We start from the raw sequence: 22463 nt of genomic DNA, 5'->3' as shown, positions 1-22463 counted from the left end.
ATGTAAATATTATATTTCAACCTAGTATTTTCTTCCTTGATGTAAGACCTTAGACTATAGATATTTTCTGTGTATATTAGATAGACCTGTAACTTACTCTAATAAATGGTGTTATGTTAAACATTTCTTTTCCTGGTCAATAGAATTCTCTTTTAAACCCATATCATATCTTCTGATTAATAAATCAGAAATATAGATTTTAAAGGTTAACAATGCCCCCATCAAATCGCTTCCTGACATCCAGCGATGTGTTAATCAGGGCTGGATTGTTATGCCCATCCCCTCTCTGATTAGTTCCAGCGTGGTAGTATATATTGTCCTCATCCAGGAAGGAGATGGGGCCTTGGAATCGCGTTGCGGCTGTCTCGCTTTGCTACAGCTGCAACCCACAGTGGCATGTGAGCATTTTGACACCACGGTTTCCAGCTATTTCGTAATATAAAATGAAATCATTCAACTCACCATAATGCAGAATCAGTGGGAGCCCTGAGCGTGTCACTAGCCACGTCGCCTGCCACCAGATGCCATCAGGTGTCCCCAGCGCAGTCCGTCCTTACATCAGGTGCCCCTAGCAGAGTCCCTCCTTACATGCAGCCGGTGTCACATAAAATGCAGCAGCCTGTGTCACCACCAAATTGCAGCAACCTGTGTCACCATCAACTGCAGCAGCATGTGTCCCACCAAATTGCAGCAGCAGCATGCATCCCCCAAATTGCGGCAGCATGTGTCACCACCAAATTGCAGCAGCATGTGTCACCACCAAATTGCAGCAGCATGTGTCACCATCAATTACAGCAGCTTGTGTCCAACCAAATTGCAGCAGCATGTATCCGAAAGTTAAATATAGTTGATAAGCGCGGGGGGGGGGGATTTGTGCTGTCGTCGACCATGTAAAATTCAAATATGGGAAGGCATGGCGAGCTTCTGCTTACCTCTTGATAATCCTCTCAGGCATCAGGTGGTACGTTTGAACTAGTGGAACTAGAAGAGAAAGCGCCGCTCATGTCCTAGGTGAAAGTAAAACCCGCTCGGCCAGTCCATCATGCTGGAAGCTGTGGCGCGATCGACTGCGCTACAGAGTGAGTTTTTGGCAGCAAATGTAGCACCTCGTCTGCAATCTCGTGATTGCATAGATGTGGTGCTTCTCATATTGCACTGCGCCTGGTGCCAGGACACAGTACGCTTAAAGTGGTGTTGCACAGAATTTTTTTTTTTTAATTTCTAAAAAAAAAAAAAAAAAAAAAAAAAAATTGGGATTTTTTTTAACTCACCTCTAAATGCCTGTTGCTAGGGGGTCCCTCATAGTCTGCCTCCTTCAGTGTCTGGGCTTGTGACATCACTTCACCATGGCACGTGAAGGGCTCAGCTCTGCCCCCTCCCTCCTGTCAGTCATCTGGGACACGTAAAATGTCCCAGATGACTGCGTGGCTAATCACGGCCCGCAGCGCCGCTCACGCATGCGCAGTGGGTGCACGGCTGTGTGCCCAGCTGGGTGTCCAGCTGGGTGCCCACAGTTGCAGTCCCGAATGGAGGGGGGTCGATCCCCGCATTGCTGGACCCTGGAACAGGTTAGTGTCCGATTATTAAAAGCAGCTGCAGTATTTGTAGCTGCTGACTTTTATTTTATTTTTTTATGGAAACCCCTCAAGTGGAACTTCTGCTCATCGGAACCCTCCCCCTCCCCCCTGGTGCCACAATTGCCCCCTTTCAGGGGGGAGGGAGTTGCAGATACCTGTATAATCCAGCTATCTGCACCCACTTCTGGGAATAGCTAGCTGCAGCTAGCCACAGATGCTGTGCCCCCCGTTGTGTTCTGGGAAACACAGTTCCCAGGACACAGCGGGGACCAGTCTCAATGCGCTGCGCGACTCACGCATGCGTAGTAGGGAACCGGGCAGTGAAGCCGCAGCGCTTCACTTCCCGATTCCCTGACAGAGGATGGCGGCGGGGGCAGCGGAGAGGCGAACGATTGCTCATCATCTGCTGCCGACATCACTGGACCCTGAAACAGGTAAGTGCCCATTTATTAAAAGTCAGCAGCTGCAGTATTTGTAGCTGCTGACTTTTAATATTTTTTTTGCAGGTGGCGCTCCTCTTTAAGGACCTTTTTTTAATTTATTTTTTCTTAAAGGGACATGTTTAAATAATTTTTTTTTACTTTTTTTTTACTACGGGAGGGGGGGGGGTTGGTGGTGCCCAGGTGCCCCCTATGGACGGGCCGCCACTGCAAAACGCAGTCGGCCCCTGATGTTTTTCCCAGTGGGCTCCAACCTGCGATTACAGCTGCCCTCCAGTGCGTCCTGCCTACTGTCCTTGTGAACAGCACACCACATCACCTCTGCATGCAGCATGCAAGTTTTCTTTTATGTAAGTGGATACTTAATAAATTTTTGTTGTTTTTACCTAGATTGAACTGGCACCATTTTCTCCTTTCGTTTCTGTCTCTAGGGATCCCATACCTCCATAATAGCTGCCGGCTTGTGTGTACCTTTCCCAATTTACCACCTGCTGTATCATCTAATTGACCCCTGTTCCCTTTTGGTTACCATCAACTTCCAGGAGATTATGGACTACATGGACTTTTGCCTTTTTCTTGTGTCTTTCAATCTACACATTTACTGTATATACATATATACAGTAGATATACCATCTTATGTCAGTCAGTGCTGACTCACTTACTTTCAGTTGGTGAATTGTTTGCATGTTGGATAAAAACTAAAAGTATAGGAGGACTATACACAAAAAGCCAAATAAGCGATTAACATATAAATGTGTGAACTGTTTTACCTGAAAAGTATTTGTAATTATGATTGGCTAGTTTTGTGATCTGGGCCATCTCATAGGCATGTGCACAGAATTTGCCTGGGTACACCACATGCCCCTATGCGCCAGTGCCATCCAGTGTACAGAGGTGCCTCAATGGCAGGGGGATCCATTGATGCTGTGCCCTGTCAAGCAATACACACCTCAAGTAACCTTTTGTATTTTATCTGCAGCACTGGATCTGCTGCATCTTCTCCCCTGCTGGCTGGCCACCGCGCCCGGGGGGGTGGGGCAGGGTGCCTGTGAGATGAGGGCAGAAGCAAGTACTATGGCGATCCTATTGGGAGTATCAGGCATACTGAACACTCCCCTTTTCTCTCAACCCTCTCTCTCTCTCTCTCTCTCTCTCTCTCTCTCTCTCTTTTTCTCCCCTTTCGCTTACGCTCTCTCTCACCCCCTCTCTCTTTCACTCCACTCTTTCTCTCTCACCCATCCTCTCTCTCTTTCACTCTAGTCTTGCTGTCTTTCTCTCACCATCTCTCTCTCCTTCACTCCCCTATCACTCTCTCTCTCACGCCCTTTCTCTCTCACCCCTCTCTCTGTCTTTAACTCCCCCCTCTCTCTTGCCCCCTCTCTTTCTCTCTTTCACTCCCCTCTTGCTCTCTCTTTCTGTCTCACGCCTCTCTCTCTCTCACTCTTTCACCTCATCCCCTCTTTACATAGTTAGTAAGGTTGAATAAAGACACCAGTCCATCCAGTTCAACCTCTTTCACCCCCTCTCTCTCTCACCCCCTCTCTCTGTCTTAACCCATCTTCCTCTCTTTCACTCCCCTCTCCCTCTCTCTCTCAGCCCCTCTCTCATCTCTCTCACCACCTTCTCTCACTTTCATCCCCCTCCTCTCTATGTCTCTCCCACCACTCTCTCTCACCCCCTCTCACATATCCTCTCATTCCCCTCTCTCTCACCTACCTCTCTCTTTCACCCCTTTCTATTTCGCTTTCTCTCTCACCCCTTCTCTCTATCATCCCTCTCTCTCTCTTTCTCACTCCCTATCTCTCATTCCCCAATCTTTCTGTCACCCCCTCTCTCTGTCATCACCCCCCCCCCCCTTCCTCTGACTGGAGAATTATCTATGACTGTTAACCAATGAGATTGCACAGCTTGTGGATGTACATTTAGAAGTGATATATATCCACGTCCTTATCAGCAAACTTTCCTTGATGAATTTTTTGTACTCCGGTGTTTATCGGATGACTACGCAATTATAGAATGTTCCCATGCATGAAGTGTACTGCAATACATTCAGAGCGACCATTGCATTCTCATTTTTTGGACTCTTGATGGCTGTGTCACTACGTCTATAGCATATTATTATTTGCTGAGCCCTCTGCCATTCCCGCTTCTAGCTGGCTGGAGCCCCCGGGGAAATTGTTGCCAATCCTGCCGTTAGACTTAGCACCCATTGGCGCATATTAGCAGCGCATGGGCTGGACTGGCACCAATTTTGTCGACATCCGGACATTTGTTTTTTGTTTTATGTTTTATGTATGCATGTTAGTGTGTGGTCTTCCCCTTGTCTGTGCTTGTTCTGACTGTGTTATTTTGCTCAGCCGGTTACATTTTATATCTTTGTGATCCGCTCACAGATCGTACGTACAATGCATGCGTGTTCTGCTTTATATACACTGCGCGTGCATGAATCTCTGCCCGCCCCCGACGTTCTTTCTAGTATATTCCCTGGCCCTTCTCTTTCAGCGCAGTGGGAGAACACATGGCGGAGAGACAACAGGTGCATGCATAGGAGAGCAGCAACGACGAAAGGTCGGAGCCACAAACGGCCCAATCCCGAGGGAGATTTAAAGCCTCAAATATGTCCTTTATAGAGATGGTGGACATCTTGATGAGAACCGACTATGACGGGAAGCATGGAACTTACCCAAACCCAAATGTGAGAAAGGCCAAGATCATGACTAAAGTTGTGAAGAGTCTGCACAGGAATTTTGGGGTACGACGATCCAAGGATTAACTGAGGAAACGATGGCCAGACCTCAAATTGAGGGAGCATGATCAGTACAGAAAGATCAGGAAACTGCTTATAAAAAGTAAGTACCTGTCGTGTGTTCCTATTATTATTATTACTTGCATGGTGCTCCATGTGCTTTTCTTTACTGTTGTACAGTTTAAAATGGCAACTTTCATGTTCATGGGCACAGTAATCGATCGTAGGAAACATCTTTCGTTCACCCACCTATAAGATGCTTTTGGCAGATGCAGGTTAACTACATTTGTTCAGGCCTATTTGATTTAATATACATTTGTTGTCTATATGGGTTTGTAACTAGAATGAAATGCGAACTAGATTCAGTGTAAGGAGAGGACACTCAGCAGCTGTTTACACATCTGGATGCAGGAGCACTAGTGTGGGACACCAGAACAAACTTTTTAGGGTGTCCCACACAGGTGCTCCAGTGGATACTAGGGGTCTCTACATGTGTGATACTTTAACAAAACAGGGAAGTATTCCAGCTTTAGAAAGGAAATAAAATGTTCTTCCGCTTGGAACTCTGCCAAAACAGACAATTGTACAACACTTCCAAGCAATATTCCTATTTCTGCCCTCAAATATCAGTGTGCTAAGTATACCGATTTTTTATTCTAATGGGGAGAAAAGACTCGGAACATATGAGGGACCCCCCACCTCCTAAAGAAGGGGAAATATCCACACCACAAGTAGAGGATGAGGAGGGAGACGTTTATGAATTGTCACCACAACAGGTGAGTGTCTGAGACCACAGCTTGGGCCTAAACTGACTACATCTCTACTCTCCAGAAGGACAGCAGCATCTTTGTTAAGCTATTGTCCATTGTCAGTATCTACTTCTGGGACTGAGATGATACAATCATGTAAATCATTGTGTTTAGGAAGTTCAAATGTCTGACACAGATCAGCCCCTTGCTGCAGTCTCTCAACTTTGGACAAATTACAATATTACAGTTAGATCACTGGAGGATCGGAGACTGAAGAAATGCTTCATCCTGCCTACAAAAGATGTATTACATTAGCTCAGCCTAGGCAACGTTACTTGTCTGGAGTTCAAGCTTATGGCTTATTAACGATAATCATAAAATCTTAATTTGAATTATGCAGATGTTGCATAATGTGACATATCAGGAATTTATCCATGTAAACTTAAAAATTACTGAAAGTGCAGTTTAACCACTTGTGCATTTTGGTAAGCTGGTAAGGAATCTCCTGTACAACTCATAGGAAAGAAATAGCAGTCCCCTCACTTTTTAGTATTCACACACTTCTGCTTACATATTTCATACTTGCCAGCAGTCCCAATTTTCCTGGGACAATCCCGATAATTGGACCCTCGTCCCGATCTGAGTGCATTCCTAGGAAAATTCCAGGATTTTGCTTTTGTCGTGGGAATCAGGACTTTTTTTGCACGGGTGCAGCTTCTGGCTACGATAATATAGCCGCCGCAAGATCTCTTTCCGGCAAGCAGATCTCTTTCCCCGTTTGTGAAGTGGAGAGGGGAGCCGTGCAGTCTTCTCTCTTCAGTGTACAAGTAGACAATTCGCTTGTACACTGAATCCAGTTAGCTGCACGGATTGTGTCCTGTTGCCGGTCTGTGTCTGACGAGAGGCAGAGCCAGAGGACTCTACTGGGGGCACCTGAGATTTAAGGAGGGACTCCACTGGGGCGAAACTGATGTAAGGAGGGACTTTGCTGGGGCACTTGATATAAGGAGGGACTCCGCTGGGGGCACTAATGTAAGAAGGTCCTCTGCTGGGGGCACCTGTTGTAAGCAAGGACTCCGCTGGGGGAACCTGATGTAAAAAGGGACTCCACTGGGGGCCCCTGATGTAAGGAGGGACTCCGCTGGGGACGCCTTATGTAAGGAGGGACTCTGCTGGGGGCACCGGGTGTAAGGAGGGACTCTGCTGGGGGCACCTGATGTATGGAGGGACTCTGCTGGTAATGCCTGATGTAAGGAGGGACTCTGCTGGGGGCGCCTGATATAAGGAGGGACTCTGCTGGGGGAACCATATGTAAGGAGGGACTTTCATGGGAAAGCCTCATATAAGGAGGGACACTGTTGGGAAGGCCTGATGTAAGGAGGGACTCTGCTGGGGGCACCTGGTTTAAGGAGAGACTCTGCTGGGGCACCTGATGTAAGGAGGGACTCTGCTGTATGGAGGGATTCCGATGGGGACACCTGATGTAAGGAGGGATTCTGATGGGGGCACCTGGTGTAAGGAGGGACTCTGCTGGGGGCACCTGATGTATGGAGGGACTCTGCTGTGAAAGCCTGATGTAAGGAGGGACTCTGCTGGGTGCACCTGATGTAAGGAGGGACTCTGCTGGGGGCACCTGATGTAAGGAGGGACTTTGATGGGAAAGCCTCATATAAGGATGGACTCTGCTGGGAATGCCTGATGTAAGCAGGGACTTTTATGGGGGCAGCTGATGTAAGGAGGGATTCTGCTGGGAATGCCTGATGTAAGGAGGGACTCTGCTGGGGGCACCTAATATAAAGAGGGACTCTGCTAGTTGCTCCTGATGTAAGGAGGGACTCTGCTGGGAATTCCTGATGTAAGGAGGGACTTTTATGGGGGCAGCTGATGTAAGGAGGGATTCTGCTGGGTATGCCTGATGTAAGGAGGGACTCTGCTGGGGGCACCTAATATAAAGAGGGACTCTGCTGGGGGCTCCTGATGTAAGGAGGGACTCTGCTGTGAATGCCTGATGTAAGGAGGGACTCTGCTGGGTGCACCTGATGTAAGGAGGGACTCTGCGGGGGGCACCTGATGTAAGGAGGGACTTTGATGGGAAAGCCTCATATAAGGATGGACTCTGCTGGGAAGGCCTGATGTAAGGAGGGACTCTGCTGGGGGCACCTGATTTAAGATGGGACTCTGCTGGGGGCACCTGATTTAAGGAGGAACTCTGCTGGGAATGCCCGATGTAAGGAGGGACTCTGCTGGGGGCACCTGATGTAAGGAGGGACTTTGCTGGTGACACCTGATGTAAGGAAGGACTTTGCTGGGAATGCAGGATGTAAGGAGGGACTTTGCTGGGCCACCAGCAAAGTCCCTGCTTACATCAGGCATTCCCAGCAGAGTCCCTCTTTACATCAGTAAGGAGGGACTCTGCTGGGAATGCCTGATGTAAGCAGGGACTCTGCTGGGAATTCCAGATGTAAGGAGGGACTTTTATGGGGGCAGTTGATGTAAGGAGGGATTCTGCTGGGGCACCTGATGTAAGGAGGGACTCTGCTGGGGGCACCTAATATAAAGAGGGACTCTGCTGGGGGCACCTGATGTAAGGAGGGACTCTGCTGGGAATGCCTGATGTAAGAAGGGACTCTGCTGGGAATGCCTGGTGTAAGGAGGGACTCTGCTGGGACACCTGATGTAAGGAGGAACTCTGCTGAGAATGCCTGATGTAAGGAGGGACTCTGCTGAGAATGCCTGATGTAAGGAGGGACTCTGCTGGGGCACCTGATGTAAGGAGGCACTTTCCTGGGAATGCAGGATGTTAGGAGGGACTCTGCTGGGGTACCTGATGTAAGGATGGACTCTTCTGGTAATGCCTGATGTAAGGAGGGACTCTGCTGGGGGAACCTAATGTACAGAGGGACTCTGCTGGGGGTGCCTGATGTAAGGGGGGACTCTGCTGGGAACGCCTGATGTAAGGAGGGATTCTGCTGAGAATGCCTGATGTAAGGAGGGACTCTGCTGGGGGCACCTAATGTAAGAAGAGACTTTTATGGGAATGCCTGATGTAAGGAGGGACTCTGCTGGGGTACCTGATGTAAGGAGGGACTTTTCTGGGAATGCCTGATGTAAGGAGGGACTCTGCTGGGGGCACCTGATGTAAGAAGTGACTTTTCTGGGAATGCCTGATGTAAGGAGGGACTCTGCTGGGGGCACCTAATGTAAAGAGGGACTCTGCTGGGGGCGCCTGGTGTAAGGAGGGACTCTGCTGGGACATTTGATGTAAGGAGGAACTCTGCTGGGAATGCCTGATGTAAGGAGGGACTCTGCTGGGAATGCCTGGTGTAAGGAAGGACTCTGCTGGGACACCTGATGTAAGGAGAAACTCTGCTGGGAATGCCTGATGTAAGGAGGGACTCTGCTGGGGGCAGCTGATGTAAGGAGGGACTCTGCTGGGAATGTCTGGTGTAAGGAAGGACTCTGCTGGGGACACCTGATGGCATCTGGTGGGAGGCGACATGGCAAGTGACACGCTCAGGGCTCACACTGATACTGCATTATGGTGAGTTGAACTATTTCATATTATATTAGAATGTAATAATATAAATAATATGCTTCAATCATCCTGATACTATACCAACCATGGTGCCAGGACGATTGAAGCACTAACACCAGGTGTTTGGAGTATCTTTATCTGCTGATTGTTAAACTTTATGGAATACACATTTTGCTATTGTGGTGTAGGATCTGGGTCTGCTGTCCCTCCATCCCTCTTTCTTTCCTTCCTTCTCTCTCCTTCCCTCCCTTTTACTTTCTCCCTCCATCCCTCATTCATCTCAGACTCAAACCACAGCCCCTTTGAGCCATGCCCCATTTAAGCCACACCCAATAATTTGTTTGAACCATGCCCGTGGCGAGCTTCACACCACATTTTTCCTTTCCTCGCTACACCACACCCCCTAATTATAATACGACTCCGCCTACAGACAAAAAAGTGTCCCTATTGATTTTTTTTTTTTTTTTACAATGTGGGAAACAATGCATATTTGTAGGAAGGGCATTACATTAGAGGAGTATAGGCTTCCTATACGTACTGCTCTGTATTTAAACATTTCAAAAGTTCACATTCAGTTAATGAGGATATATGTGCCTTGCAACTGATATAAAACTGAGTGTGGGTAAAGTGTCTAAAACAGTGATTGTCACTAAATGATTTAAAAAAAATGTGTTAAACTGTGTTCTAAAATATGTGTTATCAGGAACACGGGTGCCATAAATAAACAGCACGAATCATTAAAAAGTAATGCCAGTAATAAATATATGTGGAGTAGATGGAACAGTGTACACAGTAATTGACAATGTGACGTGACTAAGGTAACCATGTTGACCAAGTAAACACAGTCTTCCTGTTGCAACATTTGTCTACTTAGAGAATACCTTCTGGCAAGTGCAGTGTATAATTACAAATAACTGGTATTGTTTGAGCCATAATTCTTTAAAAAATTAAACAGACTTGGAAGGAATGTGCCGAGTAACCTACTAAACCAACTTTGCTCAACCACTAATGAATTATAATATACTGGTACATTAATTCAATTTAGAGCTAACCTACTTCTTGTAATCTTTTATTGTTTTGCTAATTCAAGTTGTAGCAAGATCTCCGGACTTGTCCAGTCTAAGGAGGACCTCCAAGGCCAAAGATAGCTGAGATCCTTCAATATGTACTGGGTTGTGAGACATAGTGGGTGCAAAGATGGCGAAAGTCATTGGGCACCAGACACTTCTTAGATGCAAAATAGGTTTTATTTCTTTTGACAGTCCCTTTTGTATTTTTGGGGGAAAGAGGGCCAGGACACCCTTAAGTAGTTACAGTATAGATCCAATTGGTAGACTCCGAGACTTCAATAGGAGGACAGCCGTTCAGGGAAAGGCCCCAGCAAGGCACTACCTCTGCACATGCAGGAATGCTGTCTCTATGGCTACAGTCCTTTAGCAGTTCCTAACTCAAACGTAACAGTTCTTTTAGCTCCAATACAACTGCCTCTTGTAGTTATTCAACACTGAGCTCCCGGTCTCTCACTAGGCCCACCGATTCACTGACTCTGAATCCCTTGAGCTCTTCCAAGGTTGACGGTGGTATCTCCCTCAAGCGCCATCCACGCCTCCCTACTGGGTCCCTAGCTTGGCACTCCAGATACTTCTCAAGCTTCACCTCTGCTAACCGGTGCGGTCCCTGAAGGAATCTCCTCGGCGGGTTTGGTCCCTGACTTTATCACCGCTTTTCATTTCTCCACCGTGCCCATTCAGTGAGAATATGGTTCCGGTACTTTCTTCAGTTACTCACTGTGGTCCCTGGTAAAGGTGGTTGGTCCCATTGTGGCTACAGCTTCCCTTCTAGCTTTGACTACTGACAGGTTCTCCGGCCGATAGAACCGTCACTTTCAGTTGGACTGCAAGCCACAGTCCTAACCTTGTGCTGCACTCTTACTTCTGAATAGGCCCTCACACAGCCTGGCATCCAGATTCCCCTGGGATAGGCCCAATCTCCAGCCTAGCAGCCCGGGGCAATACGACACTGCCGTCTGGGTGGCACAGAACATAGAACACCTGACCTCACCCGGATATATAGGTTCTCCCAGCAGGCCAAGGGATTCAAGAAAACCCCTGCTTATTGGCTGAGATACCTCATACACCTATAACCTGACCTTGGGTTGCCCTTCTCATATCTAGTACCACCAAGTTCCCTGCCACCTAGTGGGAGAAGAGAAAAGCGCAAAAGGCCAAGGCAAAACTTAGAGAGAAATCAATAGATCTCTATCAATTGACCAAGATAACTACTCTTGGCAAGTAAATTTGTGAGGAGCTTCCTGACTAAACCCCAGGGTGCTACAAAGTTAAAGGCTAAGTTCACCTTTTTTTCTAAGATCCAGCTCCCCTATGTATCAATATACCATTAATGTACCTTGGTTGCAGAACAATGCAAGATGTGTTTAATCTTGAGAATGAGGCCTTACCTTAGCCCTTGATGTATTTTTTAGAAAGCTTCATCACTTGCTGGTATGTAGATTTGGGATGGAGAAACCAGTAAGACACAGGAGGGAGTTTACTAGCTGAATTCATTGGCACACATCCCGCGCCCTTCAACTTTGTTTGTACAGCATCCTCGTCATCTCTCCACGCATGCATTTGCCTGGCTCAGGCTGCATACTAAACTTCCTGGGGTCACATGCAGCCCTCAGGACATCCTTGATGTAATGCAAGGGCCTGCCTGATTTGATACAGAGTGATTAAATAGATTGTGTGTCCTCCTATTATATTGTTTTGGTACATTTAATGGGTGACAAATGCAGCAAAACACGCAGTAAAAATCATGCAACTCGCAACACACCAAAACGTCCCATGAGCTACTTTTCTATGTGTAGCCTAGCCAATTGAAATCAACGGGCTGCCTTATGTGTGTCACTGGTAAAACAAGCCAAAAAATATGCGCTTCCACTAATCTAGGTGTGAATGGGACCTGAAAGTGAAATTGGTGCATTTACACAAGAACAAGAACAATGAGGCTCCCTTCACATCTCTGTGTTTCCAAATGCATGGCAAACCACACAGAAAATGCACACTCTGTCATGTGTATTAGAAATGCAGCAAATGTTCATAGTGTTTGTATTGACCTTACATGTTAAAGGCTCCCCAAGTGCAGCAAAATGCACCAAAAAATGTGGTAACGCACCATGCTCCACTCCAAAAAAAGTTCTGGAACTTCTCTAGGGCGATTGTCCTGTGTAGGGCTGCCCTAGGTGTGACGAATGAAAATGCTCAAAAACACCCCAAAAATGCATGGGGGAATATAAGTTTTCACTATGTGTAGATGTGACCAAGGGCTGACAACTGAGTGTCTCTTGTATAAAGATGGCCATACACTATGCAATCTGATTGTACAATCTCTGTACAATTTCCTTCAGATTTACTTGAACAATGGTATAGGAGGACACACCTGACTAATCCATTCAATTTGTATCAGGCAGGCCCATGTACTACATAGCTGATGGGAAATCTAGGAAGATTGTACAATCAGATTGTATAGAAAGTGGGTGGAAGGTAGTATTGTGATGAGGGAGGTATGATCCAGACTGGTGAACACACCCTATGATGCCCTCTTCTATGATGCAACAAGGAAGTGAAGGCTTCTGGAAGATAACCTACAGGAAATGAATGCTGAGAGACAATCTACTGGAAGTGATGGAATCTGAAGATCATTTTAAAAATTCAAATGAACTGACAAGATTTTAAACCTCCTGTGGATAAGGTAAGTGAAAGAAAAGCACATTGGGATGGCTGGGCCAGAAATGGCATTGGAGCACTCTTTTATTTAATATGAAAAGTGAAATTCTGCCTGAAAAGGTTAACTTATCCTTTAAAATACAAAAACATTGCAAACATATCCATCACAATGTTCCTTAAAATCCAACAATGTTATCCTTACGAAAATTCTCCCAGGGTCCCTACACACTGGATTTGAAAAACTGACAGTTCTTTTGACAGAAAAGAAACACCCATATTGAGCTTTTTGTAAATGCGTTTAGTGTTTTTTTCTAGAAAATTTCTCTTGAAAAAGCAATCCAGAGGGACTTTTTTTTAACTGCCGATAAACGCTGAGCTTAAAATGTGCATCTAAACATCCTGATGTGCATAGACAAATTGGATAACATTGAGCTGCTCCTGTAGAGGCAGCGTTTTTGAAGCCATTGGTATAATATATAATTCTTCCAAGAAAAAAAAATGATAAAGCCTGATGTTGACTCAAATCCATTATAATTGTAAAAAATATTTTCCAAATTGGAACCGGCAGATATTAATCCTCAAATATTATTTTATTAAATAAAACATACAATATAAGCAAAACACAATAAAATAGAAAATTCCCCAAGTAGTATACAAAAAGACCTACAAACTGGCCCCCTTCTGTAAAACAAGAAATGCCTATGTTTGTCCTTTTTTTAATTTAATTAACTACTTGGACAAATTTCTTTTTTAATTGTGTCTTGTAGATGTTAGATATTTTTTATGATCTAATAAAATAATATTTCAGGATTAATATATGGCAGTCATAATTTGGAAAATATTTTTCCTCTTTTAACATTGAGTGAAGTTGAGTCAAAAATCTGTTGTTTTTCACTTTTTTTATTTTTCCTACGAAAGAATACAGTTATAAAGAACAAGTTTGAGGGTACCAAATTATATGATCTGATTAAAATATAGAATGGGTTTGGCTAACTTTGTCATTTAAAGGGTGACTCCATCTATTTTTGCTTCATCTTTTGACCTAACCCAATGGAAACCCACTTCCACTCACTCTAACGGCAATACCCTTCACTAGAGTTGAGCGGACACCCAGATGTTCAGGTTTGATGGGTTCAGCCAAACCTCATAAAAAAGTTTGAGTTCGGGACCCGAACTTGACCCCAAACCCCACTGAATTCAATGGCTCTAAAAAAGTAATGGATAGGGTTAGAGGGCTGCAAATGGCAACACAATGTTGTTAAGGGCATGGCAAGTGCTCTGCAAACAAATGTGGATAGGGAAATAACTTAAAATAACATAAAAAAAATAAAAAATATATATATATATATGCTGGAGGCCCCCTTCGCAGAAGAAGAGGTACAGGGAGTGATTAAGAACCTCAGAAACTCAACGGCACGATGCCACACATATGGTGGGAATGCCCCAGAATACGCCCTTTCTGGAAAAAATTATTCAATTTAATGGATAAGCTAGTGGGAAAATAAAATACTTTGAAATTTAAAAAATTTAAAATTATAATCTTGACCTAGGAGGACGAGGTTCATATGGAGTAGGAGGTTCAGGTGGCGGTGGATGAGGACGAGGTAGCCAACACTGGTTCAAAAATACAACAATGGCTGGGTAAGGCCAGTGATGTGTTGAATTCTGTCCCCCGTCGGATAGTGTCCGCCCTGTACTGTGCTTGCTCAGTATGTAGGACAAGGGGATTTAGAAAATCTCCAAAGACGAACGGCACTGCACAGTGAGTCCAGGTTCAAGGCACAACATCTGAGGTTCAAGCCGAGCGAAGCGAGGCCGTGCCCGAAGCGTGGCGAGCAAAGCGATCCCGTGTGGGGCCCTGTTACTATGTGCTACCGTATGTCCACTTGGATGGTGGGGCTTGAACCTGCACTCACTGCACAGGCGCCATTCATCTTCCGAGATTTTCGGAATCTCCTTGTCCTCGGGCTGGACACTATCCGATGGCCAGACAGTTTTTGTCAGAACACCAGTTACATGTCTATTCTGCACATGGTACGGACAAGTCCTGTGGGATCCATGCCTGGTTCATTTTAATGAACGTGAGCTTGTCCACATTGGCTCTGGACAGGCGGCTGCGCTTGTCTGTGATAACGCCCCCTGCCGTGCTAAATACACTTTCAGATAATACACTGGCTGCAGGGCAGGCCAGCACCTCCAAGGCATAAAGGGCAAGCTCAAACCATGTGCCCAATGTTGAGACCCAGAAGTTGAAGGGAGCAGACCTGTCATTCAGTACATGTAAGCGTGTGCACACATGCTGCTCCACCATGTTGGTGAAATGCTGCCTCCTGCTAAGACTTCAGCTGGTGGTGCTGGTTCTTGTGGCATGCTGACAAAGCTTTTCCACATTTCGGCCATGCTAACCCTGCCTTCTGAGGTGCTGGCGGTGCCCCAGCTGGGTTGGTGACCTCTTCCTCCTCCTCTGCCTTCACCTTGTGCTTCCACCGTAGCCCCGCTGTCAGGTGGGAATGCCACCAGCAGCGCGTCTACCAGCGTGCTCTTGTACTCGCGCATCTTACGATCATGCCCTAGTGAGGGAATTAAGGATGGTATATTGTCCTTGTAACGGGGATCCAGCAGGGTGGCCACCCAGTAATCAGCACCAGTTAGAATGTGGGCAACTCGGCGGTCATTGCCGAGACACTGCAGCATGTAATCGCTCATGTAAGCCAGACTGCCCAGAGGCAACGAAAAGCTGTCCTCTGTGGGAGCTGTATCGTCTGTGTCCTCTGTATCCCCCAGCCACGCACCAGTTATGGCCATGAGCTGGTCTGGGTGCCACCCTGCTGTGAACATGGTTCCTCCTCCTCCATCTCCTCTTCCTCATCCTCCACCTCATCATCCTGCAGAACTGTGCCCTTGCTGCTGGACAATTGTGTACCTGGCGTTTGTTGGTGCAGGAACCCACCCTCATAGCCACTTGTAAATGACTGCCCTGAAAGCCTTGGAAATGATCCCTCTTCCTCCTCCTCCTGTGCCACATCCTCTTCCATCATCGCCCGAAGCGTTTTTTCAAAGAGGCATAGAACTGGGATAGTAACGCTGAGAACGGCGTCATCGGCACTGGCCATGTTGGTGGAGTACTCAAAACAGCGCAACAAGGCACACGGGTCTCGCATGGAGGCCCAGTTATTGGTGGTGAAGTGGTGCTGTTCCGCAGTGCTGTAGATGAAACAACTCCACTATCGCCTGCTGCTGCTCGCACAGTCTGGCCAGCATGTGAAGGTGGAGTTCCACCTTGTGGGCATGGGCATGTCACATATGAGGCGGTGAGCATGAAGGTCGAAGTTACGCTGCAGCGCTGACAGGCGAGCAGCAGCACAGTGAGAATGCCAAAAGTGCGCACAGACAGCCCGCACTTTTTGCAGCAGCTCTGGCACATTGGGGTAATTTTTAAGGAAGCTCTGGAACACCAAGTTCAGCACATGCGCCAGGCAAGGGATGTGCGTCAAACCGGCTAGGCCCAGAGCTGCTATGAGATTTCGCCCATTATCTCACACCACCAGGCCGGGCTTGAGGCTCACTGCCACCAACCACTCATCGGTCTGTTGTTCCATGTCCCTCCACAACTCCTGCGCAGTGTGGGGTTTTTCCCCCAAACAGGAAAGTTTTAAAACTGCCTGCTGTTGTTTACCCCTGGCTGTGCTGAAGTTGGTGGTGAAGTTGTTACGCTGACCGGATGAGGAGGCAGTAGAGGAAGAGTAAGTGGAGTAGGAGAAGTTAGCAACAGGAGACAAACTGAAGCACACTGCAATCCTCGATGCTCGAAGGACATGCGCCAAACTGCTATCCGCCTTAGGCCCAGCCGCCACTGCATTTACCCAGTGTGCTTCTAGGGAGATATAATGTCCCTGACCGCGCTTACTGGTCCACGCATCCGTAGTTAGGTGGACCTTGCCACAGATGGCGTTGCACAGTGCACACCTGATTTTATCCCCCACTTGGTTGTGCAGGGAAGGGATGGTTCGCCTGGAAAAGTAGTGGCGGCTAGGCACGACGTACTGTGGGACAGCCAATGCCATCAGGCTTTTAAAGCTCTGCGTCTCCACCAGACGGAATAACAGCATTTCAAAGGTGAGGAATTTTGAAATGCTGGCATTCAGGGGGGCACTTCCTCTTCCTGTCCAGTGTTTGGGAGATAGAGAGCTGGGACATTGTGGAGATGGTTGGTGACCCAGGTGGTAGTGTTGCTGGCAGATCCTCTGTTTGCGGGTTGGCAGGTGCCACTGTCATTACAGAGGTGGATGAAGAGGCCGAGACTGCAGCAGAAGAGGAAGTAGGAAGAGCCAGAGACTTTTTTTGGTTTTTGAGGTGTCTACTCCACTGCAGCTCGTGCCTGGTCATGCAGGTTGTGCTCAGGTTGAGAACGTTTATGCCTCACTTCAGGCTCTCATCAGCACATCGTCTGAAGAACTGCCACGCTAGGGAACTCCTTGGACCTGGCTTTGGTGTGCTCGGTCCCTTGCTGTGTTGGGCAGTAGCAGGCGTACAGTCTAGGGGACGGACGCTCCGCTTTTGCACCCTGCTCCCTCTTCTGCTGTGCTGATGGCTCTGTGTGACCACCGCCTCTTCCTCTGAGCTACACTGGTCACCTGCATGATGTTGATTCCATGTGGGGTCCAGGACCTCATTGTCCTCCACGTCATCTTCCACCCAGTCTTCACCTCTGCACAATTGCGAATGCAGCAGCAGTTGGCACTTGTGTTTCGTCATCATACGAGACTTGCTCCGATGGTCCTCCCATGTACTCATCATGAAAAAGAAGTGGTTGGGTTGGGCATCGGTGCACACAATCTCTTCCACGTCTGTGGCAGGGCTAGGTGGATGGCCCTGGGAAACCCTGCTAACAGAGACATCAAAAAGCAGAAGAGATTGCTGCATGATTTGGGGCTCAGACTGCTTGGCTGATTTGCAAGGGGGTGATGTGAAAGACTGATGGACATCGGCTGCAGGTGCCAACTCTGATCTTTCATCAGGAGACTGGGTGGGAGACATGTCAAGGAACCAGAGGCACTGTCAGCAACCCAATCTACTATTGCCTGTACTTGTCCTTGCCTCAACATTCATACAGCCGCATTAGGCCCGACCAAATACCGCTGCAGGCTCTGTTGCCTACTCGCACCTGAGGAAGGTGTTTCACTTGTGCGTGTAGCTGGCACAGATCGACCACGTCCTTTCCCTGCAACAGGAGCTCCACCAGCAGCATAACGACCGGAGCCACGTCCCTTCTTTGATGTTCTCCTCATATTTTCCAAATTTAGGATCTTGACCTAAATGGGTGTTTTTGCAATAGCAGAGAATATGAGTATGTAAACGGTGTATCTCAGAGCTAGAGAAATGCCAAAAAAGCTATTCCAAAAAAATGTTTTTGCCCTAATTTTTTTTTTGAATAGCACAATAGAAGAAAAATATATAAATTGTGTAACGCACACCCCCACATATGCAGAAAACACTGCAAAGTTGTTGTTTTTTTGCACTAAATGGGTGTTTTTGCAATAGCAGAATACACCCAGAGTATGTAAACGGTTTATCTCAGAGCTACAGAAATGGGGAAAATGCTATTCCAAAAAAAAATTTTTGCCCTAAATTTTTTTTTTGAATAGCACAATAGAAGAAAAATATATAAATTGTGTAACGCACACCTCCACATATGCAGAAAACACTGCAAAGTTGTTGTTTTTTTGCACTAAATGGGTGTTTTTGCAATATCAGAATACACCCAGAGTATGTAAACGGTGTATCTCAGAGCTACAGAAATGCCAAAAATGCTATTCCAAAAAAATGTTTTTGCCCTAAATTTTTTTTTTAAATAGCACAATAGAAGAAAAATATATAAATTGTGTAACGCACACCTCCACATATGCAGAAAACACTGCAAAGTTTTTTTTTTTTTTGCACTAAATGGGTGTTTTTGCAATATCAGAATACACTCAGAGTATGTAAACGGTGTATCTCAGAGCTAGAGAAATGCCGAAAATGCTATTCAAAAAAAAAGTTTTTGCCCTAAATTATATATTTTTTTTGAATAGCACAATAGAAGAAAAATATATAAATTGTGTAACACACACCTCCACATATGCAGAAAACACTGCAAAGTTTTAGTTTTTTTTGCACTAAATGGGTGTTTTTGGAAGAGCAGAATACACCCACAGTATGTACAGGGTGTATCTCACAGTAACATATGCAGTGCTGGTGCAATGAGCTTGCAGATAAAAGTTATATTTTCTCTGGCACTGGACTCAGGGCAGTGTAAAAAGACTGTGCACTGCAACCCAACCAGGTAAATCTATGTAGATCGCTAAGTTATTAGAATAGATTTCTGAATGGTTCTGCTTTTTGGTGAGTTGAGTGATGGGTGTTATGATACCAGAGACGTTTTTAAAGCGGGAGTCCGCCGTTTTTTTTTTTAAAAGCCAGCAGCTACAAATACTGCAGCTGCTGACTTTTAAAATAATGACACTTACCCGCCCAGCGCGCCCGCGATGTCGGCACCCGAAGCCGATCTCTCAATCGTTTCTCGGGTGCTGCCGCCGCCATCTTGGGTATGGGAATCAGGAAGTGGCGCCTTGCGGCTTCATTTCCCGATTCCCTACTGCTCATGCGCGAGTCATGCTGCGCAATAAGGATGGTCCCCGCTGTCTCTGGGATCCTTGTGTTTCCCAGCAGGCAGCGGGGGACCTTCGGAAAGGGGCATAGATTCTGCGGAAAGGGGCGTAGCTTCTGCAGAATCTACGCCGGAAGTGGGTGCAGATACCTGTACTGTACAGGTACCTGCACCCCCCTCCCCCCTGAAAGGTGCCAATTGTGGCGCCGGAGGGGGGGGGGTTCCAATGAGCAGAAGCTCCACTTTAGGGTGGACCTCCGCTTTAATACATTTAGAGTAAAAGTTAGAGGACCCGATGAAGCATTGTACCCTTTCTTATCGGCTGGAGGTGGCCAGGACATTATAACTGAAACCTTCTGAGGTTCCATTGCCATACCCCCAGTTGAGATTACCAGGGCCAGAAAGTGAATGGTCTGCAGTTCAGATTCACATTTCTCGGCCTTAGCATAAAGTCCGTTTTCTCTTAGCCTGAGAAGGACCTGCTTCACATGGTCACAATGTAATTCTAGAGAAACTGAGAATATCAGAATGTCGTCCAGGTAGACAATCATGAACAAGTCTAAGCCTATGTACACACGGTCGGACATTCCGCCAACAAAATCCGTCGGATTTTGTCTGAAAACTTTGTTGCATACACACGGTTGGACAAAGTTGTCGGAAAATCCGATCGTTCTGAATGTGATGACGTTATTTCGTTACGATGGGACTACGTTCAGGCTAGTAGCCAATAGCTTTGGTCTAGGAATTTGAGCTGAGCATGCGTGGCACATTGTCCGATCAGAATTCTCTACACACAATCGGACAAAGTCCGATCGGATCATGTTGTTGGAAAGTTTTATAGCCCAGCTCTAAGCCCTTGTACACATGGTCGGACATTCCAACAACAAAATCCGTCAGATTTTGTCCGACGGATTTTGTCCGAAACTGGTGTTGCATACACATCTGAGCATGTGTGGCACTTTGTCGGATCGGAATTCTCTACACACAATCGGACAAAGTCCGATCGGATCATGTTGTCGAAAAGTTTTATAGCCCAGCTCTAAAACTTTGTCGGTTGGATATTCCGACGGAAACAGTCCGATGGAGCCCACACACAGTCGGATTATCCGACAATACGGTCCGATTAGACATTTTCCGTTGGAATGTCCGACCGTGTGTACAAGGGCTAAGAAGTCTCTGAAGATGTTATTGAGGAAATGCTGAAAGGTGGCTGGTGTGTTACATAGTCCGAAGGGCATAACGAGATACTCGAAGTGGCCAAAGCGAGTCCGGAAAACCGTCTTCCATTCATCCCCTTCACGGATCCTGAATAAGTTGTAGGCACCTCATAAATCCAACTTAGTAAATATTTTTGCAGAAAGGAGTCTCTGGAACAACTCCAGAATCAGAGGGAGAGGATAACGATTTTGACAGTAATCTGATTCAACTCTGTAATCGACACATGGGCGGAGTGAGTGGTCCTTTTTCTCGACGAAAAATATTCCTGCACCGGCTGGAGAAGAGGAGGAGTGTCCGATGAACCCCTTCCTGAGATTCTAATTGACATAATCCTTTAGGACCAGGAGTTCAGGCTCTGAAAGTTGGAAAATCCTTCCGAATGGAATTTCTGCCCCTGGTAAAAGTTCAATTGGGCAGTCATATGCACAGTGAGGGGGAAGAGTGTCCGCCTTCTGCTTGTCAAATACATCCAAAAAATCATGATATACAGATGGGATGAGTTCTTGGGATTTGGATACGGCTTTTAAGCAGCCAATAGCTGGAGCTGCATGGTGAACGGTCTTAAGACAATTGTGGAGACAGTAGGAAGACTGGAAAACCACTTTGCCGGTAACCCAATTAATCTGAGGGTTATGGGCTTGTAGCCATGGCATCCCCAAAATGATTGGAAAAAGGGGTGAGGAGATAATGTCCAGGCAAAACAGTTCTTGGTGGTCCGGCAGAATGTCAGTGGACAGATTCCACTCTTTACCCAAGTTGGTGGTAGCCATCTTGTAGGCCTTGGACTGCCTGGGTAAGGGCTGCGATCTGTTGGCACAGTGCCTACAAAGGTGAGGCCCCCCTTTTGGGCTCCATGTGGCTGGATTGTACTATCACAAACCTTACAGCACACAGGAACTGCTAGTGCAACGGAAGGGTACAGGTGCCTGCAGGCGGAAGACTGAAGTCCGGGAACACGGGATGCGTGTGTGCATGCTAATGCGCAATCGCTCGTATGGATGCGCCATTGCGCTTACCCGATCCAGGCCTCACTTGTCTCTGTCTAAGACTCCGTGCACGCGCACTGGCATTAGAGGAACGGAGATTGGCAGCTGGCACAAGGGAACGAGCATTTGTTATGGTGGTTCTCTGACACACTCACTCCTTCTCAATCAACTCAATTCCCTTGGCCTTCAAGATTCTGCTCTATCCTGTTCTCCTCCTACCTATCACAGCGCTCCTTCAGTGTTACCTACAACTCTGTCTCCTCCTCCCCATTGCACTTGTCTGTAGGGGTCCCCCAAGGCTCTGTCCTTGGACCACTTCTCTTCCCTATAAACACCTCCTCCCTTGGTCACTTAATAACCTCCCACGGCTTTCAATACCAGCTCTATGCTGATGACACCCAAATCTATCTGCCTGCTCCTCATCTTACACCTTCAGTCTCCTCTTGCATTACTAACTTACAAATGAACATATCAACATGGATGTCGCACCATTTCTTGAAACGAAATCTCTCTAAAACTGAGCTGATAATATTACCCCCGACCTGTGCCCCCTTAATGACTCTCCCATCAAAATTACTAATGCAACCATCAATCCCTCCCCTCATGCCTGGGTACTAGGTGTAATCCTAGACTCTGACCTGTGTTTTCAGCCACAAATTCAAAGGTTGTCAAAAAATTGTAGACTTCACCTCTGTAACATCTTACTTATTCACTCACTTGTTATAGCTCGCCTTGACTATTGCAACTCTTTCCTGATAGGTCTACCTATCCATAGGCTATCGCCTCTTCAGTCTATCATGAATGCTGCTGCCAGACTCAACTACCTTACCAACTGCTCAGT

At 46.7% G+C, this 22463-nt stretch overlaps 1 protein-coding gene across 1 annotated transcript in view; it reads right to left on the bottom strand.

Annotated features, from left to right (window-relative positions):
• The window catches only part of LOC143982549 (tetraspanin-18-like), a 132036-nt gene that overhangs the window by 94852 nt on the left and 14721 nt on the right, over positions 1 to 22463 (bottom strand). The window lies entirely within an intron of this gene.

This window comes from Lithobates pipiens, unplaced genomic scaffold (genome assembly GCF_037356315.1).
Source record: "Lithobates pipiens isolate NorthernLeopardFrog02 unplaced genomic scaffold, aLitPip1_a1.2 Scaffold_16, whole genome shotgun sequence".
Classification (NCBI taxonomy): domain Eukaryota; kingdom Metazoa; phylum Chordata; class Amphibia; order Anura; family Ranidae; genus Lithobates; species Lithobates pipiens.
This window is presented reverse-complemented; position numbering and strand designations above follow the sequence as displayed.